The sequence below is a fragment of the Haemaphysalis longicornis genome, unplaced genomic scaffold (genome assembly GCF_048455015.1).
Source record: "Haemaphysalis longicornis isolate Haplotype H1 unplaced genomic scaffold, Haemaphysalis longicornis Haplotype H1 scaffold_10, whole genome shotgun sequence".
In the NCBI taxonomy this organism is placed as follows: Eukaryota; Metazoa; Arthropoda; class Arachnida; order Ixodida; family Ixodidae; genus Haemaphysalis; species Haemaphysalis longicornis.
Window position 1 is genome coordinate 9,923,524 of NW_027526204.1, and position 16,194 is coordinate 9,939,717.

Below are 16,194 nucleotides of genomic sequence, written 5' to 3' on the forward strand. Positions count from 1 at the left end.
GCGGACCTCGCATGGGCTCTCCAACAAACCCGCCGTGTCTGCGCGACAAGCCAAGTCTATCGTCCCAGTTTGGTATCACCGTGATCGGCAAGTCAAGCGGCATCGACTGATACCATTTTCATCGCCTTTGGGTCACCCGAACTCTCAAAATCAGCGATAGAAGATCTCCGCAGGTGGTTCGCCTGGCTAAGCCTAACGCGTCTCGCCTCGCCATCGGCCCAACCCGGCGTAGCGACGGACGCCGCCGCAGCCGCCACAGACGCGCAGCGGCGGACGCCGCCGCCGCGATGCTCGCCGACCCGACCACTGACGCCACGCAGAATGCTGCAGGTTCTACGATTCCAGCGATGTCTACCAAACAAACTACGAGTGACACTGCCTTAACCATGCCGAACGCCCCGACGTCAAATACCATACTGGAGCCCTCCATGGACGAAATGCACGTCGCCGTCGATGAAGACGAAGATTGTTCCACTGAGTCACCCCCTAACTCCAACCGCTGGATCGTAGTGCGCCGTAGACACCGCGCCTTCGTGTCTGCGGTACCACCGAATCACAGCCCCGCAACCGGCAATATCCGAAAAAGCCCGAGCCCACCAGGCCGACAGTTCGTTCCCCCCCAATCGCCCCTCCCGCCCTCGGACATCAAGATAGTCCTGAGGCCACGAGGCGGCCTGAATCTCTCCCGCATTTCTCCCCTGGAACTCGCAGCTCTCCTGCAGCTACAAGCGCAGCTACCACCCAACCGTGAAGACCAACTTCGCTTGCATTACCAGTCTAATTTCATCGTAGTGAGTACTCCTCATGAGGACCGCGCCCTGCGATACGCTTCACTCACTATGCTCAGCATCGAAGGGAAGACCTATGCCCTGGCCACACATGTGCCAGCACCGACGAACACCTGCGCCGGAGTCATCTCAGGGCTGCCACTAGACCTTCCACCAGAAGACATCATCAACACGCTCATTGAGCACAACCCGCATTTACAGATCATCGACGCAAGAAGAATGGGATCTACTCCTCTATTCCAAATTACATTTAACGGAACAAGAGTGCCCTACTGGATCCGTTATCAGATGGTTACATTTCGCTGTCGCCCCGCCAAGCGCAAGACTGAGGCATGTCATCTCTGCTGGGCCACCGGGCACAGACCGGATGTCTGCCCCAACCCCAATGCTCCTCCACGCTGCCCAACATGTGGCCTCAGTTCCCCACAAGATCAGCATATTTGTCACCCCCTCTGCATCATCTGCTCAGGCCCACACCCCACGGGATCCCCTGCCTGTCCCCAACGCTACCGACCCAGACCGCCCCCAAGAAAGGACACCCGAGCTTTTGGGGAAGACGTCCAGAACTTCAACCAACTCCAATCAGTCTCACGTAACACCACCGCCCCCAACAACGCATCCCAGAAGGACTTTCCTCCCCTCGCGACTGAACAGCATCATCCTGTGAACCACCCCAAGCAACACCACCACCAGTCTCTACAAAACGGATGTGGTGGAAGCGACGCCAACAGGCCGCACGCAGGACCTCCCAAGGGGCCAAAAGCAACCTACGCCCAGGTGAGCTCCCATCACCTACCAGCCACTCCTCCCTCCCACAAACCTTCCTTCCCTGCCAACCCTCCCGATCCCATCCTCCACGAGTTACAACTACTGAGACAAGAAGTTGCCCACCTGAGAGCCGAAAATGCACAACTGCGAGCTCACCCTGTGCAACATGCACAACCACTACAACTCTCTCAAAGTCCGCTCAACCAGAACAAAAAGCGAGCTTCCGAATCCCCCGATCCATCCCCCCGAGACCGCGTTACCCATCTGGAAGAACAACTCAAAGAACAAACTTCGAATATAAGTGTCCTCCTCGACACAGTCCGCGCCCTCACCGAGCAAACATCCCGCATGCAATCCCACCTTGAAGCACTAACCCGTCTCCTCCCTGCCTCCACCTCCCATCAACCTATTCCAAATGGCCCGCCCAACCACCTGCTCTAATACTCTGCGCGTATGGCAATGGAATTGTCGAGGATTCCGCCGTAAACGCGCAGCGCTGCAAGCCCTTATCGACGGCACACCCGAACCCCCCGACGTTATATCCCTCCAAGAACCAGGGCCAGAATGCAAATGTATTCACTTCCGCACAATTCAAAAGGACTCTTACACCGCCATACTAGTCAGTAAAAAGCTCACAGCACAATACCTAGAACTGCCACCCGACCTCCCCCCTCACACATTCATACGCCTCATACCCAAGACCCACACCACCCAGCCCACCTACATACTGAACGTGTACAGCTCTCCTCGACTGCAACACACCTTCCACGAACTGTTCAAACTAGCTATAAGACAGGCGAACAAAGCCCCCTTAATAATTACCGGAGATTTCAATGCCCCTCACCCAGCTTGGGGTTATTCAACTCAGAACAAAAAAGGCAGACTCCTATGGGAAACTATACAGCATCACCGCCTCACCATTGAAAACGAAACATACATTCCCACCCGGGACGGCACCAGCACACAGCGAGACACATCTCCAGACCTCTCCATTACCAAACATACCCACCGCACCACGTGGCAACGTTTAGACCATACCCTCGGCAGTGACCATTACATTCTTAACATCACCACTACTACAGCACCCCTTACAGCGAAAAAAACCCGACCGCACACAATAATCAATTGGCACCAATTCTGAACTACCCGCATGCAAGCACTTCCAATCAACCCAACACCTCAATCATTTAACCTAACGGAGTGGATACGCGGAATACACACCGATGTGCAGAAACATAGCTCTACGATTACAGCCTCAACGCCCTCCGTAACTCTAGACCCCAGACTCGCACACCTCCTTCAGGCGCACCAGGGCCTCAAAAAGAGGTGGAAAACGCAACGCCACAATAGGAAGCTACGCCGCAGAATTGCCCTCCTAGAACGCGAAATCGAGCATCATAGCATGCAACTGCAAACCACCGCTTGGGGACGCATGTGCGACAGCCTCTCTAAAGGCCTCAGCATGAAAAGAACATGGCGTATACTCAGGCACCTACTCGACCCCTCTACATCCAAAACAGAATCCCAAGCACGCCTCAACCTATTAGCCCACAATATCACGGGAGACGACCATACGTGGCCGCAAATACTTACCGACACTTACATTTCGCCGCCGGAACCACAAGCACCTTCTGTAACATACACTCTAAGAAGACGAGGAGTGCTGGGCACTCTGTCTAGGAGTAAAAACTTTTGTCCCATATTTCACTCTCTTTGGCAGCATTGGGCGACTCTTCCGAGGAGTAGCGCGTGGCGGCCAAACGAGAGGCGAAACACTCCTCGTGGGATTTACTTGCTGCTGTCGAAGCGGAGTACTTGAACCCTGTGTGGGAATTGCTATGCCATGTACAAGGCAGCGTTCCGTCACTCCCTTTAGGAGTGAATAAGCTGTATTGGTTTCGGCGTTCCCGGATACTGCAGACGGGTACTACTACTCTCTCTTGTAAAGCATCTCGTTACGCCTCAAGAGCGTTCTGTTATTCCCCGCGAGACAGCGTGTTTTCGCTCCGCCTGCTACTAGCCCCCCCCCCCCTCCCCCATCCCCACGATGGTACTATAGGCAGTTACAAGCAAACAAAACAGGACAAGCCATTTTGAAACATGGAAAAGAAAAAACAAGGTCAGACTTTATTTTTCAAAAAAATACCACAACAATCGGTTCATTGTGCAATTTCACACAAAAAGCAATTCATTTTGAATTAAAATATCACAGCATAAAAACGGTTCTTACTCCACATGCACACAGGAGACGTAACGCCTATTTAGGATACATCCAAGAAAAATTCACAAATAAAAATGCAGCAAAGCAATTGATAACACTGAAATACAAACATTAAATTAAGACAATAAAAATGACATTAACACCCACAAATAAAAAGGTACTGGCATTAGCACGAAAACGTCAGTAGAAATACAGCAGTGGGAAAATAGTTAACAGTATTAACATAAAACAAAGTGGCCTTAGTACATCAGTGAGTGCTTCACATGGACTGGAAAGCCAGCTCTTATTTAGGACACATCAAAAACATTTACAAATAAATTTTGCGAAACAAAAATCTTGGACTAAAACTATTCAGCGTGGATTACTATTAGCGCATTACAAGGTGCAATCAACACAAAGCTACAAAGCCACTGACACGGGAACTTTGCAACAGATATATGTTGGTGGGACAATAGGAAACCACCGGAAACATTCCCACTGGGTTTTTTAGGCGGGTGGTTCTCAAATGAGGATGCGCTAGTAAGATTTAAAAAAGGCATAACTTGCTATTAAAAACAAACACGTTCTAGCTGAATGCTTCATAATGTTGGTGGCGGCCTTCAGAACAGTACCGACCAGGGCACCGTGCTTGAGCCGAAGTAACGTCTACAGAAGCAAGAAGGTGCGCTTCCCCTTTGAAAACACAGACAGCAGCAATGGGAACTCATCCACGATGTCCAAGGATGTGAGCAGAAGTGTCTTGAATGCGACGGCCACTCCTGCTGACGCCTCGGGGATCTCGATCTCTCTCAGGAAAAAAAAAATCTTCGGGCTAGTACCGTCTTCCCGTGGTTCCTGCATAGGAAGAAAGAGGGGGACAGCAAAGATAAGTTCAACAATGAAAAAAAAATTGACGAGTTTGACGACGTGATAGATTAGTTTTTGCGCCGAGTGAACGCATTGAACCCGTATTGGAATGCAATACTGCTTGGCGCAGTCACAAGTCTACATGCGAATGTGCGGTGACCTTGGATGCAGCCACGCTTATTGTGCCACTTGGTCAATGTCATGTCAGACAGCGCGCCCTACAGCTGTCTACCTACGCAATGCGCCCCAAACCCATTAGTGCTTACGTGTCCGTAGCTTCTATTGTTTACCCCGCTATCGTTCCCGGTATAAAAACATTTAACAAAATTTAAGTAAAGAGAACTCTTTTTGTAACGTTATAATCCCTGATTAATTTGCATAGGATTTTGCCCTCAGCCGACTGCAACGTACGGCCCATTATACGTTCACAAGTACAGCGTGTAAAAGTTGCTATGGCGCATATAGCTACTGTTTTTTTCATTCTCGAGTACGCTTCGTTGCATGCACGCTGCAGATCGCAACACCTGATGAGAACCAATAGGCTCGTTATTGAACGATCAGAACGCTCGAACATTAAACCACACGCAGCGACGGCGACAACCGACGCGAAAAAAGTACCGTAATGGGTACAACAAACACTATGGGCGACAGCGACAAACGGAAAAAAAAATAATGCATTCCTGCCAATGCCATTCGTCGTCGTTGCTGCCGCTCGCTCGTGGGCTGCTTCTGGCCGGTATAAGCCCGCGACGGCGACGGCCCGTCGCCTGCCGCAGTTGCCGCCGTCAGCGGCCTGTGTAAAAAAAATTTTGTCTGTGTCGCCTACAATACCTGTTTGCCGAACCCAATGAGTGAGTTTTCTCGCGTCGCTCATCGGCTTAGACGCATGTAGTTACCCCTTAACAGTCCCATCTCCGGCCATCCTGCCCTCAATCAAAACGCAAAAAACCTAAACCCTGTCAGGACAGCATTTCAGTCTGCTGCTGTACGCGCGGCGGTCACTAAAATTATTGTAATTTTAGTGACTGCCACGCGCTAGACGCGCTACTATCACTCAGCCTATTGGACGAAATTCTTTGGAGCCGCGCAGGTCGCCACAGCTACTGCACGGCAGCCACTCTAACCCTAGCCGCCGAGCTAAGAGTACAAATCAAAACGCAAAAAACCTGTCTGGACAGGATTTCAGTCTGCTGCAGTACGCGCGGCGGTAACTAAAATCATTGTAACTTTAGTGACTTCTACACGCTAGACGCGCTCCTATCACTCAGTCTACTGTACGAAATTCTTTGGAGTCGCGCAGGTAGCCACAGCTACTGCACGGCAGCCACTCCAACCCTAGCCGCCGAGCTAAGAGTACAAATCAAAACGCAAAAAACCTGTCTGGACAGGATTTCAGTCTGCTGCAGTACGCGCGGCGGTAACTAAAATCATTGTAACTTTAGTGACTTCTACGCGCTAGACGCGCTCCTATCACTCAGCCTGCTGTACGAAATTCTTTGGAGCCGCGCAGGTAGCCACAGCTACTGCACGGCAGCCACTCTAACCCTAGCCGCCGAGTTACGAATACAGGGTAGCGCTGCGACTACTCGCGCGACCGTGCTTCTTACCTGCGAAAACATTCGGCTAGGATACCAACACTTCACGAATCAAAGGGATTGAAACGGTGCAAGACTCGACGCTGTTGGCACACGGGTACAAAAGCCGCCCTTCAAATCTAAGCAACGGTCAAAATGAGTGACGAAAACATTAGGGTTAGCCGCTTCCGCGGACCGAAGCTAGAGAGCAACTCTCCTTCGCTAAATACACAAGATAAGAATACCAGGTTAACTAATGGCTTACCTCCACTTCCAGCCAGCATTTCTTCGTCCGGTAGATAAATCCATGGTCGTCATTCCAATATCCCAAGCTTAAGGCGCGAAGCCTGCAAAGGCAGCGACTGCACACCGGCTGGTCCGGCGGCTTGCGCGCGCATTGCTACACAGTGCATATAGTTCCGGTATCGGCCTCTGCGCCGCCGCAGCTGTGATGTCCGTCCGAAATGAAAACTAGTTCCACGCATGCAGGCACGCACGAACGAACTAATATACGGCTTGCTTACGTGTTCGTGATCTAACGCTGACGCACAGGCATGCAAGCAGTTAGCGAGCACGCGTCACACTGCGTTCCAGCAAGTATGACGATAAGGGCAGGTCAAACTTCCCATGTTGAGCAAGCCGTCTCCGAAGCTTCGGATAATTCTCGCGCCGAGAATGCTGGCGCCGAGAAGGCGAAAACGAAAACAGACACCGGCAGCCTGCCGAGGGGCCAAGCCCGGAGCACGAAACACCTGAAACCGCCACCGTCGCAGCGAACGCGGCCGGATGTTTATACCAACGAGTGAGAGCTTTGGAGTCTTGCCTGGGGCGTGTCACGTGTGTGTGCTGTTCGCCGAGGAGAGTCGCCCCACGCCTGCGCACCGCGTGAGCCGTTTTCTCCCCGTGCTCTTCTGTCCTGATCCACTGTAACCTCACTTTTCTCAATAATTATACCTTTAATTCTCAAAACCTAGTTTCTCTATTCGATGCGAGCACGCGTCGTACTGTGTTCAAGCAAGCATGACGATAAGGGCAGGTCGAACTTCCCATGTTGGATGAAGCGTCTGTTTGAAAGTCCACTTCGTGCGTAGCACATGGTTTACAAAGCGCAGCCCTGTGTTCCGCGCTGGCGGGACATCACGGTCTGGCGCGATCAGTCGTCGCTCGCCCGGTTCTTGCGGGTGCACCGCCTGTGTCGGTTTTCACCGTAGACGCGAGATCGCGTGGCGGAAAATCCGCCGTGGTAGTACGCCGTATATTCGTCGGGCTGAGCTACGGAGACGCGGCGTCCACCGCCGCGCCCCCGCCGCTGGGACGCCCTCGGTGTAATCGGCGTAATCGCTGAAATCGGCGCGCAGTATTCTTTCCTCCGTGGTGCGCACCTTTTATGATGCATAGTCTGACAACTTTTTAAATGTCGATAACTAAGCCATTACAGAGAAAAAACAAAACAAAGAAACAAAACCAAATCGAGACATGCGTTTTTTTAGTTTTGTCAAGCTTGCTCCATTCATGTCACTGAACGCTGCGAGCAATCGTTACATGATTTCATATTCTTGCACGTTTAGAATACCCGGCGGAAGTACTCGGGGGCTTTTTACACAACTGCTTTATATAATATATACGTATGCAAATAAAACATCGCTGATGAGTTGGTGTGCGTAAATGGTAGGAGTGCCTCTCCATGCTTACTCCCGCACTTGACAAGAATGAAATTGCGATTTTACTCTTCGTGCTGGTGAGAGGAGACGATGTGCAGCTTTACTCTTCACTGGTGCGGGAGCGGAACTGGGGCTGCACTCCGCCGCGCACGAGAAGAGTACGCTGTCAGTTTTGCTCTTCCTCCTCATGGGAGCGAACATTACGTCCAACTCCCCGCAGCTTTCGAGGGGAGCGCGCCAACGCTTGCAGGAGTACAATGACTGTTGGACTCTTCAACTACTCCCCCGATTTCTTAGAGTGTACTCTGGCACACCAAACCCCCAAGTAGACACCGCATTCACATTCGCCGTGCTGCAATCTGCCCTACATACTCTCACCCGCACCACGACACCTGGACCAGACGGCATAACATACACTACCCTCCGAAACCTAGAACCTCACTCACACCAACAACTCCTCGGCTACTACAACCACTGCTGGGAAACCGGGCACCTACCAACGGAATTTAAACATGCCACCATAACACTGATCCCCAAGCCTCACAAACCTCTCTCAGCGCTCAATTTACGTCCCATTTCACTCACTTCATGCATCTGCAAACTCTTTGAACAGATGATAGTATCACGCCTTAATCAGCACCTCGATCAACAGCGTCTTCTCCCCGATAACATGTTCGGATTTCGCGCACATCTCGCAACGAACGACATTCACCTCCAAATTTATCATCAACTACTCAAAGCACTCCCGGATCAAGACACGTCGGCAATCCTTACCATAGATCTAACGAAAGCTTTTGATCGGATCTCCCACTCAGCTATTTTGTCCTCATTAAATAACTTGAATGTAGGCGCAAATCTCTTCAATCTTGTTAAATCCTTTTTGTCTGACCGTACAGCCACCCTTAAACTCGGCAATAGACAATCCCCAACCCTGCACCTCCCCAACCGTGGCACCCCCCAAGGTTCAATCTTATCTCCCACACTGTTTAACATAGGTCTCATCCCTCTCGCTACCGCGCTCATCAATATTCCCTCACTCCACAGCAGTCTATACGCCGACGATATAACAATGTGGGTAACTCACGGCAGTGACGCCCACATTGAATCCACCCTTCAAATCGCAACGGACACCATAAACAAGTTCGCCCACTCAGCAGGCCTATCATGCGCCCCTGAAAAGTCCCACATGCTCATCCTAACTCCGCGCCGCCGGCCCACCCCTTGGCCTCCCCCCATACAAATCCACATAAATGGCCAACCAATAACACCTACGCCATCCCTCACCATACTTGGACTGACCCTACAGCAAAATCGAGGCAAGTCTTCCACAATACAAACACTCAGCCGACACGCGACACAAATAGTAGGACTTATCCGTCGAATCACCGCCCGCGGCCATGGTCCTTCCGAAAAAGAGAGATTACAACTCGTTACAGCTCTCTTCACCTCACGACTCACATACTCCCTTCCTTACTTATCGCTTACAAAAGCGGAACTCGACAAATTGAAGCCTTGCAGCGCAGGGTATACAGAGCAGCACTTCTCCTTCCACCCAACACCTCTACCTTCCGCCTCCTTTCAACTGGGACATTTAACACAATCCCCGAGCTCCTCGAAGCCCACCGCCTTAGCCAACTTGCTCGTCTATCCACAACTCCCACAGGTTCGATCGTCCTGCAACAACTCAACCTCACTGCTCCAGGCCCCCCCGCCCACCTTCACCCCCTACCCCAATCTCACCGTGAAAACCTCGAAATCCTCCCCCTTCCCCGTCACATGCATCCTAACCACCACGCAGCCCGACGAAGGGCCCGCGCCTTGGCACACTTACGCCTATTCCCCCCATCTCCTGACTCCATTTACGTAGACGCCGCGGAATATAGACACCGACCTGCTTTTGCGGCTGCTATTATCACAGAAGACAGACCGATCCCAGCAGCGGCAGCCACCATCCGCACAGCCCACCCCCACGAGGCCGAGGAAGCGGCAATAGCTCTGGCCATAACACACCAACCACCCCCATCTCACATATTCTCCGATTCTAAGACGGCCGTACGAAATTTCGCGCGGGGACACATCTCCTTCCCTGCTCGCCAAATTCTCCTATCCCGCCCTCCTCCCAACAAAATCATAATTCTGCACTGGACCCCCGGCCACGTGGGCTTTGGCGGTGCGGAAACGGCCCACCTGGCCGCTCGAGGACTCATTTACCGAGCACCAGACGTGGACGTCTCACAGCACGGCGCACGAAACGCTCGCGAACCCCTGCTTACTTTTAGCGACATTACCACACATTACCGCCTAGAGCGGCTAGAACTACCGCCCCCTCACACGTCTCTTCCTTCACCCTTGGACAGATTATGGCGACAATTACAGACCCATTCCCTCCCCACCAGACACGTCCTCCACCACATCTATCCCACATTATATCCCCGCCCAAACTGTCCGGCATGTGGCGCTCGAGACACCACGCCACACGCCATTTGGGAATGCCCCTCTTTACCCCCGCTCCGTTTACCCAACCCTCCCACTACCTGGCTGGAGGTGACCGGGAGCTCCTCGCCCGAGCTACAGCTCCTGACCGCCACTAGGGCTCAGGATTACCTGGCGCGCCTCCCTCACCTGAGGGACACTCGCTAGGACTGAGCCTCGTCAGAAATAGTTATTCTCTCTCTCTCTCTCTCGCTCTCGATTCGATGGATCCGCAGCTCGACGCTGACGACTGGCGGGGGCCTCTCGTTCTCGACGCTAGGGATCGGCCGCTCGACGCTGACGCTTCCCCGCTGCCTTAGCGCGCGCAGTAGAGGGAGAGGAGGTAGCACCTGCTGCTGCAACGCCTCTTTCAGCGCCGGAGCACGCGCATGCGCGCCCGCACCTGTTGTTGAGAGCGAGGAGGAGCGGTGGAGGGGCGCACGTGCTGGCTGGCTGCGGACGCCGATCGCCAACGGACGGGTGAGATTATGAGTTAAAGAAATGCTCTGCATTTAAAATAAGGCGTGAAGTTCTCAGCCTGATTCTTGAAAAATTGACGCTGCCGCCCAGAGCGATGCGAGAGCTATCTGATCTCATGCGCAACAGCAACCGTCCCTGAAAGCTGCAAGCCGAATCTGACCGCGGACGTTCTGCCGCCCTACGGCACGGCCATGGCACTCGAACGCGCGGCCGTAAAGTTTCTCACGCACCTAGGGTCCTGGTTTCGTGCCAGGTTTGCTTTGACTATTGGTTTTGGAATTTTGCTGGGAATTATTCAACATTGCTGTTCAACATTGCCAATGAAGTGTTGACGATGAAAACGGGTTCGTCTTCATTGGCTGTTCAACATTGCCAATGAAGTGTTGACGAAGAAAACGGGTTCGTCTGTCCGATACCAACATCGATCTGCAACTCTTGCTCAGTTCAAACAAAGGACATGTATTATGAACATGTATTGTGAACATGTATTGTGAACATGTATTATGGACATTATTTTTTCACTCTTGCTATAATAGTGAATCAGCGTTCATTAAAGGCCTCATGGTTCCTTTAGATGCGCTTTCGATGCGGCTTCTTGTGCAAGACATTTATGTTCATGCACGTGAGTAACTTTTTTTTTGCGCATCTGAAGCTGAGTAACCGACTGCGCATTTGACGACCCATGTGCAAAGTTCCATATGTGTTTTACTTGTAATAGACGAGCGCCACACTTCAGTTAAACATGTCTGAAATATGTCCAGTGCTCTCTCAAAAAAATTAGCAGTGGCTTAGCTCGCCTACGCCAGGATATACCTTTTTTTGCGCTAAGCCTCCCATTTAGTATGTACTAACTAGCCTAACAGCACGTTCTGTTAAATCAGCAGCTTACTAGGAGGAGTGTGGACAAATGCCGTGTGTTGGGTTCTTTATAATGAAAAGTCTTCTACTGCCCCCTTATGTTGCTGTTGCGCAATACGAAAACAAAATCCGGAACGTCATTTTTATGCTCCGTTATCGCTGAATCGGCAGCAGCCAAATCTATCTTTTATTTCGGTAGCTACGGTTCAGCTAGTTATTCTTGGAATTCCTGGTTGTCTTGGATTTGCTTGATTACTATGCTTACTGCTGCTTCAATGACACCGACAGACGGTATACGCATTATGGGACACATGCATATTTATCGAGCGGCTAAGGCGCAGCGCCACTAATCGCCCCAGAGCCAAGCTGGTTCCACAGGTGCACGCCGGTGTTGCTGCGATGCACGAGCCGTCGGTTCCACACCCGGCCGCGTATTCCCAAACCATATCCCGTAGGGGCCCAGGCCGACCACACCCCTTAAGCAGGGGCGCAGCCAAAGAGATTAAAAAATTCCCCGCATTTCCCCGAGGGGAAGAATGTGAAAGTGCGAATGCAGGAGTTGAATTTGCGCGGTTCGGTAATGTTCGCGAAAGAGAGCTCACACACACACACACAACTACAAAGAAAGAAAGATGCATTTATTCACAGACACCTATTTGTGTTGTCGTTGTACTTGATTGCTAGAGCGGATCTCAGCTTTGAAATTTCGTGTCAGCACTCCTTTAAGCGGGTGCATTAGCCCTTCTCACGCCCGATTCCTGGCCAATCCCCCACGTGGGTATGTGCCATGTCAGCGGCCAGGCAGCGCGCGCCCATCTCCCCCCGTTGCCAAGGAAGACGAGGAGCGCGCGCACCCGCAGCTGTTGCTATGCGGACGGCGGCGGAATGCGGACGGCGGCGGACGCTTCAGGCTCGCTTAAGAAGTGCATTCGCACTTAAAAAATTGCAATTTTTTACCCTCCTTGGACGCAGCACCGTGACGTCTCTACCTATATGTGCGCGACTTCATGCGAGGTGGATTTCTTCTTTTTCCCCCTCCCCTCGTTTCGACTGCTTGGCAGGCGGCCGATGGTTTCGCTCCGTGGGCGGGGCTGGCCTGCGGCGCTGGGGAAGCTGACGCACATGTGGTAGAAGCTAACCTTTTGTACCTGAGCCCCTAATCTTTTCGCGCTCTTCTTGCGCACCTGCAAGTTGACGCTGACCTCCGATCGTGTTCCTAAATAAGCGCTCGACTCGGTGCTCGAAGTGCGCACGCGCGCGGATGGACGCTTTCACGCGCATGTGGCAATTATACACGGTCCGGAAAGCAAACACCCTCATTGAAAGCTCATTCTACAGCACACAGAAGGGTATACAATTGAGTTGGGTGCTCTTTCACTACATACACAGCTGAAAACACGATTCGGTGCTGCAGGTAAGCATTACAAGAAAGGCAGCCAATTACCCATGACTACATTTATAAACTGTCCTACTCTTGCGAAATATTACAGCTGCATGAGCTGCTACATTTTGCACTTTCAGAAGCACTATTACATTGAATTTCGTTAACATTAACTTCATTGCTATATTCTTTATCCGGAACAATGCCACTAAGGAAAACATTGACATTTTGTTAACAGCAATGGAAGGTGTGGATCGTTCTTGCAAGGGTGATATATTGAAAGAAAGACACCAGCTCAAACGTACACGTTTTACACTCGGTCATGAATTCTACACAATTTACACTGCTGGTCATAACAATTTAGGGAAACAATAACGAAAATATATGCCAACCAAGGGCTAAGTAATAGTTGGATTGTACAGCAACTGAAGTACTCGAGGAGTTTGATATATGTCTTCTGTACAGGGCTATTGACCACAGTCTCTTCACTGAAGCCACCAGGCCGAGTTTGATATCAGTAATCATGCGTGCTACCACTCACGCTGTTGCCGATGTCGATTAGTTATTTTTAACAATTTCTGCTTCATGCACACAGAGATTTTTCTGCATAAGATACCTTATGTATAAATAGACAGCTCGAGCAGGATCCGAATGGCGCTGATGCCCCCCCTGTAATCGGGAAGGCACACCAAATCATTACCACTAAATTTGGCTCTGTCCATTACTCGACCGTAATCGCCACCAGCTTTTAACTCTAGGTCCCGCCCCTGCGACTGAACAGGAACATGTTAGTCGGGTCCGTGACGATCCCACCGCACTAGAAGCAATTACCGAGTACGCCCTTGAAAACAGACTCTACAAATAGGTGTAGCAGCCTGGCCGACTTTCCCGTTCGGTATACAATGTGAACTGTCTGCAGCGGGCACTGTTTTCAGTGTGAACCGCATTGTCTACAGTGTTAGCTGTACATTTAAGTGTGAGCTGTGCGTTTTCCTGCCACTGACTGACTTTAATGGGTTCATTTTGCAATTAGGACCCCAAGACTGCAACTGTGTTCATTGTGCGAGTTGTGACCTTCCCCTTTTCTCCTCACCCTTGCTCCCCCAGGGCCCCATGGCCTCTGATTTAATGCAGTGTTACACTCACTCAGATACGTATATTCTTTTCGCTGGGACTAATGAGTAGTTGCCCGCGAGCTTGAAGTCACGGTAGTCGCAGCAGAGATAAAACTAAGTAAAAAAGTTATGTCCTTGGCGCACTATTTTTACGATAGTGATCTCGGAGTCCAAATAGCGGCAAAAAATTGTCACTTCTAGAGATCCACTCATGGGTATAGATCAGCAGTTTGTGTCTGTTTCCTGCGACGCATTTTTAGCTACCACATATATATATATATATTTTTCTGTAGTGTCTGGCGTTTTAATTCGCCAGCATTGTGTTACAGCTCGTGCTTAAACTGTAAGCCATACACACGCAAAAAAGTATACAAATGTATAAACAAGAAATAGCAGGAATAAAAAACATCCCCCTCGCGAGGGGCACGATCAAATGCAGAGCATTTCTGCGGGGGGGGGGGGGCGCCTGCAAGTCGTATGGATTACGTATTGGTTGTTGTTGTTGTAATTGTTGTCTTCCAGCGTAGACATTGTCGATGAAGTCGATGGTGAAACGTGCCGTGAACCCCCTGCCGCGGCTATGACGCAACGTGGCGCGGCATTGACGCAACACAATCCAACACAATCCACTTTAATCCAATCCAAATCCAAGCCAATCCAATCGAATCCAATCCAATGCCCCTCGCGAGAGAGTGTTATAGCGCCGAAATCGCCACCACGCGAATGCGTGATGCTGACGTCACGATCACGCCACAGATGTTAGCGACCGCAGCGCGCGCGAACGACATATGTGGTTTAAGCGCGAACCGACCGCGGCGAGAGAGCGCGATGCGAGCGCCCCACCTGTTCTTGCGCGCGAACCTAACGCGGCGAGAGAGGGTGTTGCGCACGTCCCCACCTGTTGTGCGCCCGAACCGAACGCGGCGAGAGAGGGCGTTGCGAGCGGAGAGAAGGCGAGGAGGACGCGGGGGAGAGGGCGCACCTCTGGCCGACGGTTGAATGAGTCAAGGATATAAGGCACGTTCGTAACCTTCCGTTCTGTGTCGGCTTTGTGGCTCAGTCGGTAGAGTACCGTGCACCTTGCGTTCCGCGCGCAGAGTCGTACGATCGAAACCTGGCGCCGGCAAGTATTATTTTTTTATATAGTGTAGGGGGAGCGATGCGGACGCGGACTACGGACGCCAACGCGGGTGACATCGTGAGTTACTGAAATGCTCTGCATTTAAAATATAAATAGTACAACACAAGTTGCCCGCGGAGCGAAACCATCGGCCACCCGCAAAGCAGCCGAAACGAGGGGAGGGGAAAAAAAGAAAAAATCCACCTCGCATGAAGTCGCGCACGTATAGGTAGAGAGACGTCACGGTGCTGCGTCCAAGGATGTTAAAAAATTGCAATTTTTTAACCTCATGGGCTGCGCCCCTGCTTAGGGGGTGTGGTCGGCCTGGGCCCCTACGGGATATGGCTTGGGAATACGCCACCCGGCCACCCCTCGCATGATCGTCAGGTGGACCGGGCCGCCACGTGCGGAACAGAGGTAGGCGAAGACGCTGGGCACGTGGGGTGCGCGAGAGACGCCGGGCAGCGTGCTACGTTCTGTAAGCCTTGTGACGTCACTTCTACTCGCGCTTGCGCAGCACGGCTCTCCAGGAGCCACGTGAAATATCTCAACCTCGGTCAAATTAGCTCACGCTACAAAATTTGTCCAGGAGCGTTTCGTTGAATTCTTTTTACTCCAGTTAATTTGCTGCCGGCGATGTTCATATTCGTATAATATACGTAGTTCGATGTCAGTGTTAAATTACTCACTTCATTTCGCTTCAGGATTACCCCACACCGGATTTTAATTTTTAAAAATCGAATGTAACGTTTATGTAAGGACACGTTACAATGTTCGAAGTGTAACTGGAAAGCGTTCCTTTCTCAATAGAGGAACTTGTAACGGGAACTCGTTTCAAAAGTGGAAAGGAACGAGTAACGAGCTTTCGTTCCTTTTTTAGAGGAACGTGTTCAACACTGGTGGTGACCTC

The 16,194-nt window shown here is 51.3% G+C and overlaps 1 long non-coding RNA gene across 1 annotated transcript; it reads right to left on the reverse strand.

The window, feature by feature from the left end:
- Positions 1-3,670: 3,670 nt before the first annotated feature.
- Positions 3,671-6,756, reverse strand: LOC144158167 (uncharacterized). The gene is made up of 2 exons (XR_013319960.1): positions 6,463-6,756; positions 3,671-4,611 (listed from the first exon to the last, which is right to left on the reverse strand). It is a non-coding gene; the product is annotated as an uncharacterized LOC144158167 (long non-coding RNA).
- Positions 6,757-16,194: the final 9,438 nt, after the last annotated feature.